Source organism: Harpia harpyja, chromosome 1 (genome assembly GCF_026419915.1).
Source record: "Harpia harpyja isolate bHarHar1 chromosome 1, bHarHar1 primary haplotype, whole genome shotgun sequence".
Lineage (NCBI taxonomy): Eukaryota > Metazoa > Chordata > Aves > Accipitriformes > Accipitridae > Harpia > Harpia harpyja.
Window position 1 is genome coordinate 91,023,533 of NC_068940.1, and position 10,410 is coordinate 91,033,942.

Here is a 10,410-nt window from a genome sequence, read left to right on the forward strand (position 1 = left end):
AGTGTTTTGGCTTACATGTTGTCATGAGGAGATGACAGCAGATTATACTTAATGTTGCCATCCAGGACATAAAGCCTGATCACTATTTGGAGACAGATATCACCAAGAAAAACTCAATGTTATAGGGAAAATTCCTGCCTGCATAAGTAGGGCTAGTTTTCTCTTTCAACAATTTCAGAAGCCCTGTGATTTTGCAGAAATGAATACAGTTGGACCCCGTTCTAATGAAAGTCTCCAGGCATTTGTGCAGTGGAAATATAGAAATAATAGGAAATCAGTACCTCAGCTTGGTATTAAGGAGGCTTGCTCATTTACTGGCACTGTTTCGTATCAAATGAGAAGTAAGGAGAAAGATTATGAACATGAGCTGTAGATTCCCATTGCAATTTTTGCAACAGTATAAGGGTACTGTTAGCATCTCTACATTTTGACTGTGTCCGTCTGTGTTTTGGCTTCAGTTTCAAATGGAGATTGTATTTTGCCTTGCTTTCTCTTCTAAATTGGTCTTCAAGGTTGATGTGTTACGCAGTTTCTGGCTTTTACTTCAAAGAGCTGCACTTCAGTAGCTGTTAAAGAGCCTCCTACAAAGTTTACAGATAACACTCAGGAGAAAGGGATGATACAAATATATCATAAAATCATTGTAATTTTTTATGATAGACTTGATAGCAAAAACTACTGACTACCTACACCTCTTCTTAAAAGGGAGTTACAACAGATTATCAGCATGCCTCAATAGAAACTTTCATAATAATATATTCTAAGTGCAAGAGAAATGTGATGAAGGTGCAAAAGAGTTACTCAACACACTACTGCAAACCCTTCCAAAACCCTGATGTGCTGCAGTTTTTATAAGGGAAGATCTAATGATGCACAATGTTTGTTATTATGCTGCCATGGCCACCTAGTGAGGAACATGCTTAAGAGAAAGTCGAACAAAGTCGGCACAGTTACACTAACGTTGGCATAAGCCCTCTGTTGGACACAGAAACAAGGGTCCTTTGCTGAGTATGTCGGTGGACGAAATAAGCTGCGCTTTTGAAGGAGAGGAGGACATCACATTCTTTGCGCTATATTTCTTTTTGATGCCCATGCATTCACAGTGATGCCCGAACTTTGAAGGTACACTGTCTGCTGGAGGTATTGCCAGAGATAGATGGCCCATCCTGTGCCAAATGCCCATTTCCACTGCTTCCCTTTGCCGCATTCATGCTGCCATAAAGGAACTGCTACATGGCTTCTCTCATAGGTTTTTATGTTCTTAGCTTATCAGCTGGCTTGTGTGTTTGGACAACCTTTGAGCCACACAGTTATTATGACTGTTAGTATTAAGCCTTTTCCTGATTGGAAACTGATTACTTAACGTGCAAACAAAACCAGTGTAGGATTGGGAGTGTGCAACGGACTGCCTGACCAAGGCAATCACAGGGACAATGACGTGATGAGCCTCTCAGCCATGGTGAGTCTCTTAGAGAGGCTGAGAGGAGAGGAAACTTAAATAATAATAAAAACTTCAGTTACCTCCAGGGTAAGTGAGATAAAATATTATGTCTAGACATGGTGCTAGGAATGAAGGTTTGGATTTCAAAAATAACTTCTCCACTACAGGTAGCTCAGCACAAGAGGAAGAACAACTATTGATATTGTCATGGATGACAGGAACAGTCAAAATGTAACTATGAAAAAGCATTACTGTAACAACTGTATTCAACGTTGCAGAAATGACAAAAGGAGGAAAATCCAGTACTTAAAAAAAGAAAAAGATGGAGAGCACTTAAAAGAAGACTAAAGAGTAGAGTGTAGGCAAAATGCAGACTATTTAAAGACACCATACTTGAAACTTGGTGTAACTGTAAACTACCTGTCAGTAGCAGCTTTTGAAAGATTCAAAAGGCCAACATGGGTAAAGAGCAAGATACAGGAGATTTTAAAATTAAGAAGGCATCCCTTGTGGCAATGAAGGCCAACAGCTTCCTGGGTTGTATTAGGAAAAGCATTGCCAGCAGGTCGAGGGAGGTGATCCTTCTCTGCTGAGGTAGAGACCACACTGGAGTGTTGGGTCCAGTTCATCAGAATGATACTGACTTAATGAAGCCAGTTCATTGAAGGGCTATGAATATGATGAAGGGACTAGGGCTTCTTTCATATGAGGAGAGATTAGGAGACGTGGGACTGTTTAGCCTGGAGAAGAGAAGGCTCAGGGGGATCTTACCAAGGTGTATAAATATCTGATGGGAGAGAATGGAGAAGAAGGAGTCAGGCTCTTCTCCATGGTGCCCAGTGACAGGACAAGAGGCAATGGGCACAAACTAAAACACATGAAATGCCATTTGAACACAAGGAAATACTTTTTTTTACTGTGAGGGTGGTCAAACACTGGATTACGTTGCCCAGACAGGTTGTGGAGTCTCCATCACTGGAGATATTCAAAAGCTGCCTGGACATCGTCCTGGGCAACCTGCTCTAGCTGACCCTGCTTGAACAGGGTGGGGTTAGACTAGATGATCTCCAAAGGTCCCTTCCAACGTCATTGATTCTGTGATTCTTCAGAAAGTTGGAGCCTCATTTCCACTGCCTCCCTTTGCCACATTCATGCTACAATAATGGCTTCTGTAAAGTTAATTAATTCTGCACAAACACATCAGAGTTCTTTGAGAAGCCAATGCCACAGCCAGCTGATGCATTCTACTTTGCATTCAATAGGTGTTCAACATGAGCCTTCATCAAAGATCATAAAGAAACTAAGCTGCCATGGAAAAAGAGACAAGATCTTCATGTGGACAAGTAACTGGTTAAAAGATAGAAAGCAAAGGACAAGAGTTAAAGGGGGTGGGGATTCACAAGTGGCATCTGAGAAGGAAGATGTGTGCTGAGGCCTGTGATGTGCCATGTACCTTTCTGAATTAGGAGGATAAAAGAAGGTGACATAGTTTGATTCTGCTGCTGCAGAATCGTTCAGGAGAGTGAAGGTGAGGACTGAGGAAGAGTTGCAAGGATCTTGTACTACTGAGACACTGGGAGACAAAATGGCAAGACAAAATTCAGCATATGTAAGTGAAAAGTAATTAATCCTGGGAGAAACTGTCACACAAAGAGAAACTGGGAGAGCTGGGATTGTTTAGCCTGGAGAAGAGAAAGCTCAGGGTGGATCTTATCAATCATCGTATCATTTAGGTTGGAAAAGACCTTTAAGATCATCGAGTCCAAACGTCAACCCAACACCAACATGCCCACTAAACCATGTCCTGAAGTGCCTTGTCTACACGCTTTTTGAACACCTCCAGGGATGGTGACACCACCACTTCCCTGGGCAGCCTGTTCCAATGCCTGACAACCCTTTCAGTAAAGAAATTTTTTCTAACATCCAATCTAAACCTCCCCTGGTGCAACTTGAGGCCATTTCCTCTCATCCCAGTGTGTATCGATACCTCATGGGAGTGAGTAATGAAGATGAAGCCAGACTTTTCTCAGCAGTGCCCAGTGACAGGACAAGTGGCAATGGGCACAAATTAAAATGCAAGAAATTCTGTCCTTCCATTGTGTGATTCTGTTTAAAAAATATCCTAACAGTACATTTGTAAGGAAGAGCTCTGACCTGGCTGTTACCACTCCAGAATGAATGAGAGGGCAGGATTTCAAAGAGATAAGTACTGGTTAAAATGCAGGAGTAAAAGGACAGGAATAAATAGGCAAAGGAAGGAAGTAGAAAAAATTATAATACATAGGTTTGTGAAAACATCAGCTCAGGGCTAAATGGTGACCAATAAAACAAATAGACTGTTAGAAAATATTAGAAAACACTCATAGAATAAAACAGAAAACATCCCATTCTCATCCCTAGGGGCACTCATTTTTTGTGTACTTTGCCTAGTTATAGTTTTCTCATCTGCAAAAAGATACAGCAGGAAAGCAACTGTACAGCAAAGAGAAAATAGGATAATTAAAATTGTAACGGCTTCCATATAAGGAATGATTAAATAGCTCACAATTCCTCTCCCTGAAAAAACTAAAACTATGGGAGGATATGATGGAGATCTAGAAAATCATGTGTGGCATAGAGTAAACAAGTAGGCAGTTGCTCACAGTCATACCTAATCTGAGCAGGGAAATCAAATGATGGCAGCAGGAGGCAAGTATAAAACAAAAATAAGGATGTATACGTAGTTAACCTGTGCAACTTGTTGCCACAGGAGGGTCTATATGTTATTTTGGGTTCAGAATACATGGATGAGAAATTCTCCTCTATGAAGAGAAATACTGCTATTATTTAAGAGAAATACAGCTATTATATATGAAGACACCATCTGTATGGGCTCAAAAAGCCCTGAGTCACAAACTGCTGAAGTCTGCAGTAACATTCTGGGCAAGTATCACTATATGCTTGTCCTGTTTGTATGCTGTTGCCCAGACAAAGCTACTCACTGTCACTGGTGACAGATGGACTTTGCTCTGACCTGATAAAACTGGTTGCCATAGTAGGCCTGATTTGCCCCCATTTAAATTTACATTTCTGCATGCATTTCTTCCAATGACTGTCATAGATTTAATACAGATTGTTGTTTGGCTTACTTGGCAATCCCTGCCTTGATTACTGTGTCTCCGTCCTTTGCCCACCAGGTCCTCTGATTTACCAGGATTGCTTCACCCAATGTTGTGCAAAGGGCGAGCTACTGATGACAGTAGTTACTTAATCCACTCCATCCCATTCTAACAGCTAATCCTACAGGCACATGCGACCTAATGCTAGATGACATACGTTATCCCTTCAGAGGGGATTATGGATAAAATGCTCTCACAGTAGGGAAGGGGTTATTCCTTCCCTTCCCCCCTTAACATTAACCATGTTAAGTACTGAAAGCAACTGGAGAAGGAGAAATGAATATGTTGTTCATTAAATGCAAAGTCACTCCATTCCAGATTTCCCCCCCTTGAAATGATCATTTAAAGTACACCCTCTCTGAAAATGGGAAGAGTGCTTTCAGAACAGCTGCTTTCTGAGAAGGAACCTGAGTTGCCTTGCTAGTGAGAAATACAGATTTTGCTAAAGCAGAAAAGTACTGCACACAGATGCATGCCTACTGTGTCTCCTTTAGCAAGTTTACTGTGTTCATAACCCACCGACATAGGAAGTCCAAAGCAAATCCTAAAGTGACCTTTGAAAAACTGAGGAACCAATGTGGAAATAGTAAGCTTTGGAAATGTATTACTACTTTTTATTTCATTAAGACTGAGAGGAAACAATTCATACCAACTTGGTCTGTCAAATATTCTGCGATTATTTTTTCTGTCTTCTGATCCCAGTGGTAAATATATTATATATCGTGCTGCACTGGATACAAATATACTTGCCATGAAAAAGAAAAATTCACAGCACCCACTGTTCAGTATGTTCCTCAAGAGCATCTGAAGTGCAGCTGTGGGCAAACTCTTAACATCCAAACTTTGTTGTTCTTACTATGCCCTTTGAAAACTGTTGTCTCACCCTTTTCATTGTTGATGTGCAGTAGATGATAGATGTACTTCAAATATTAAAGCTGCTTTCTTATTATGTAAAATGTAGTTAATGTTTTGTAAGGAATCTAACAGTCCTAAACAGGAATCTACTTCTGTATCATTATTGTTTACATATTTCAATGGTTGCTTTAGAGACATTTAAAAAGGGGTATTTAGGTCATCCAGTCTTAAAAGCTGTCCTTGGTTTAAAGATTCATGACACAATGCAGAAAGATAAGCTGTCATTTCTAAGACCACTGCTTGCATTAGTTGGGATTAAATGATTAATCAATTTATCTGAACAAAATTCAATGTAAGTAGGAGGTGGCTAGCCTTTTTCACCGTTTTCCAGCAGAGAAGTAAGACGTGGTGTCTCTTGAGTATTACACCTCGTATCTAGCAAAATAACATTTCAAAGCATGCAACTAAGTCTTTCATATTATCTTCAGCAACCAAATTATTCTAGCACAAAATCAGGAATCTACTCATGATCATTATGCAAGACTCAGTTAATGATCTTCAAAATACATGTTGGTTTTCTCTGAAAACACTGGCATATCACTCCCATATACAACCATAGCTTTTTGAGAGGCTGAAACACTTTCTTGTTCTTCCCCAAATAGCTGATTCCTGTCTGTTACAACCCAACGCTCTGTGTAATCCACTTTTTTAAACTGCGTTGACTATAAGCAGTGTATTTTAATTGCCCAGAGCTAATGTGCTTATAGTCTTAAATCCCCCTTACTGTTCACAGAAACCGAGCAGGCACTGAGAGGATCAACAGATGGGAGTGCCCAGCTCTGGCTGCTGTTGGAGGTGGGGAGAGAAACATTATTATGTAGTTGCTTCATAAAAATAGGCTGGATTCTTTAGAAAAGAAGTGGCCAGCCACAGCAGGATCATTTACATTGCAGTGTGGTCTCCAGAGAAATCCTGCCCAGAGTTCTGGGACTCCTGCAGCACTTTCGCTCCCTGCTATTATTTGCTGAATGTGAAATCATATGGATGTGCTGACTGTGTTTAAGCATGTCACACAGAAAAGGAACCTCCCTGAATCTGACACACATGCTGATAGTCACTTTTACAAACTTTGCAAATTACTGTATGAAGAAGAAAAAAGGAATGAGCATGTGTATGTGTGTCATTTCTGCTAGGAGGGACTGGTGATCTTAGCAATCATGCTTGTTTCACTGTGAATCATAACTCCTGACTCACTGCCATGACAAAATATGGGTCAGCCTCACAATCTGGAAGTGGGAGAGTAGGATTAGTCTTTGCAACACGAGACCTGTAGATTGCTGTCAACTTCTCTCTGAAGTGGCTGAGCTTCTCAACTTCTGCTGGACATTGTGCATAGTTGGCATAACAGAAAATCTTTGAAAGTACCAATGAATTAAGGACTTTGACACCTGGACACGTGCATCCTCCTGAGACTTTTGTGTACCTAACCAACCTAAACAGAACCTATACGTTTCAAGGCCTCTTTTTACTTGTGATGGCATTGGTGAAGGGAGAGAGAGGAGGCTAGCCATGCAGTTATGTAGCCACTCTCCCATCATGAATTTCACAGCTCATGCTGAACTAGGCAGTGCTGGCAGGGAAAACACAAACTGTTAGCTCCCTTGGCATATTAGCCCTTGCTGTTTCTGCAGTCTTCTACAGCAAATACCATTATCCCCATGTTTAAGCTGTGGAAGCTAAGGCAGATGGTTCAAGTGAACTTACCAAAGGCTCCCAGGTGTCTTTCAGACACAGAACGAGACTGAGGGAACCCTTTGTTATTTATTCCAGGTTGTCTCTCACGTTACTGATTCATTACTGACACACTCATCTCTGTTGCTAAGGTTACACTGCAGCTCGTTCAGCAGGAACAAACTGGATGGAGGTCCTTCTAGCCTTTCCTCGCTCTCAGTGGCTGCCTAGGGACGCCGTGCTATGCAACTGGTCTAGGGTCCCCTGAGGACACATGAAGTGCAATGGCCCTTTTATTACAGATCTCAACCCTAAGGGAGTGACTACGAATAATTCCCCATCTTTTGAGAAAGGTAATCACAATTACTCAGTCCTAATGACCTGTTTTCATCATCAAGGATATAGCCAAGCCCATAACGCAGTGGACAGGGAATTTTGATGCTGAGAATACAGGAGCTATCATTGTTATAATGTTTTCCCTTCTTTGCCACAGTCCTGAAGTAATCAAAACCTCAGGAACACTGATCGCATACATTTGTGCTAGCTGAGATGGTGCTGACATTTTTCTACTTCTCTGAGCCCTGTATCAGGCCAGGAACCAGGCAGCCTTCATGCAAGACTATAAAGGCATGAGGGGAAACTCTGAAGTGCAAATTTCATCTCTTTCTCTATATACACATCTCCATACATGGCGGGGAGCTGTCTTGGAACCAGTTATGCTAGTTTTCTACCATCAGACTGCTTCCCTTAGCAGTGTATGAAGAATAAGGAAAATATACGCATAATTATTTACAAATATTATATGCAGACAAGTTGATCTGCTTGGTGCTACTCTGCCAGAAATTCAGAGATCAGTGAGAAGAAATCAAGAGGAAACAGCATAGCATAAAGAAAAAAAAAGGCAGTCAAAAGGTCTCCAGTGTTCTTCTAGGAAGACTAATTATCAGGGAGGGCTAACCAAGCTGTTACAGCTTGATTCTCCCACATCTGAGGTCGGGATCAAACGGGATAGTAAATGATAAAAAGAAAAAAAGACCTCCAGCCTTACTAAAGAAAGGGATTGGGCTAGTTGTCATGAGTAACTGAGGACTCCTTATGAGTCATGAAAAGCACGTAAGAAAACAGGCGGATGCCCATGAATTACAGCAGGCAAGATGTCTCTCCAAGCTCAGAGATGGTTTCACTGAAGAAACCCTGCAAAAGCTTGATAGGAGAAGAAGTACATATTTTGCCCTGATTATTGTACATCTTTCAGTGAATAAATAGTACTCTTATTTTGAAGGAGCTAGGTCTGAGCTACTTTAATTATCCACTACCACTGGCTCCTGTAATAGGGATGAAAAATGCACAACATGGCCTAGCTTTCCAGAGTTAAAATAGATATACAGAGAGCAAACAGGTCAACTGCTGCAGCCAGATCCAATCTCAGAGCGAGAGGACTACATAGTTCTACCTGAAGGAGGACAACATGGAGGAGAAACACCTGTTCTCAAAGGGCATGCTTAGGAAGGTCTAAAGCACCACATCCATAAGCATGAGCTATGGGACTGTTCATTTAGGGCGGGTTTTGCCTCCTTTCTTGTGTCTGCTCATCATTAAGGCCAAAGATCTGAATGCCATCCTGGCTGACCCTTCATTCTGAGTGAGGTATAGAATTATAATTTGAATCAGGACTAGTATCCATATTGAATAATTCAATTCTATGGCTACAATGGAAAGAAATCGAATACCAGAATACAAATACTCTCTGACTTCAAGGGATTCAGTATCCTTAGTAGACTACTTTGCTGTTTGGGTCCACCTTCCAAATTCAAATTCTCATCCTGTTCCACGTTAAGACCCCACAACTCCTATACACTTCAACAAAAACTACAGAGTATAGATGTACTGCTGTCTTGTATGACTGCAAAGCACAATCCAAGCCACGAAAACTAAGTCACACCTTCAACAAATCTCAGACTATTACTAATAAACAGGAACAGTCCTGGTATAAACACAGCCAGCCATTGGCACATGTTTAATTATAGAATACGCCTCCATAATTTAATAGGATAATTACTGTTATTGTACTCATCCTGGGAGTTAGTTTTCTGAGGTAAAAGGGGCAGGAGAGCAGATCCTGAAAGTGGAAGGAGCAAGGTACCAAAGATGTTTACCACACAAACGCAAAAGAACAGTTACTGTGTTGACCCTGTAATCCAGTTGAAGGCAACTGCCCAGCAAAATCAGGACTTTGCTAGAAGAACTGTGCCCTCTGCAGCCAGCATTCTGACAAAAAACACCAGTCTCACAACTACACCTGCCTTGTGCAAACTGCTGACACGGTTTGATCTCTTTCATTCGGTGTGACTACAGGAGAGCCTAAGGCCATTTAGGTGCGCTACAGAGTCAGTCTTTGGAGATGAACAGAGGCTGCCTAGCCGGCCCAAGGATGATAGCACAAACCAAGGACAATTTCAGACCCACATCAGACATGCGCTTGATTAATTTTTAAAAGAGTTGCACTTGCTTACACATGGTCTGAGGTGCGTTTCAAGCCACAATAGCAGGTTAGCCGAACTGGTTATAAAAAGGCTTTCTTACTGCCATCAGTTTCAGAGGAACATTTAGGGCTTTTAATGGACGGAGGATTCTGCTGGCAGGAAAGTATACAGCCTGATGTATCAACTGGCCTACATTGCTGGACACAGTGGCAGCTCGTGATCAAACGAGCCCATTCTTTTGGTGCTGGGGTCCTGCCTAGCTGTTCTTCACCTCGAGAGGTGGCTGCTTGCTCTGCTTCAGCACAGGGAGCTATAGCTAGCTACCACTGTGCGGCTCAAGCTTTCTCCTTCCCCTCTGCAATTTCACCCGGTGTCTTTTCTCCACCGACCCCGAGTCCTGACGCCAAGAGCAACTCAAGACGCAAGAGCAGTCTCCTCAACCCCCCTGCCCCCCAGCAGAGGACGCCAGCCAGAGCCGACCCCTCCGCCCGACGGAAGCGGCGCGGAGGCGGGCGGCGCCCCCTCAGCCCGCGCCCCTCACAGGCCCGCGGAGGACGCCCTGCTGCGCACGCGCGCACTGACGCCAGGGGCCGGCCCTTCCCCGCCCGGCTCGGCTCCGCTCCCCTCCGCTGCCCTCCCTCTGCGCACGCGCCACCCGCAGGGGCGGGGGTGTTTGTCTCCCTCTCCTCCCGCCGCGGGCGCACCTGAGGCGCCCGAGGCGCATGCGCAGGGCAGGCGGCGA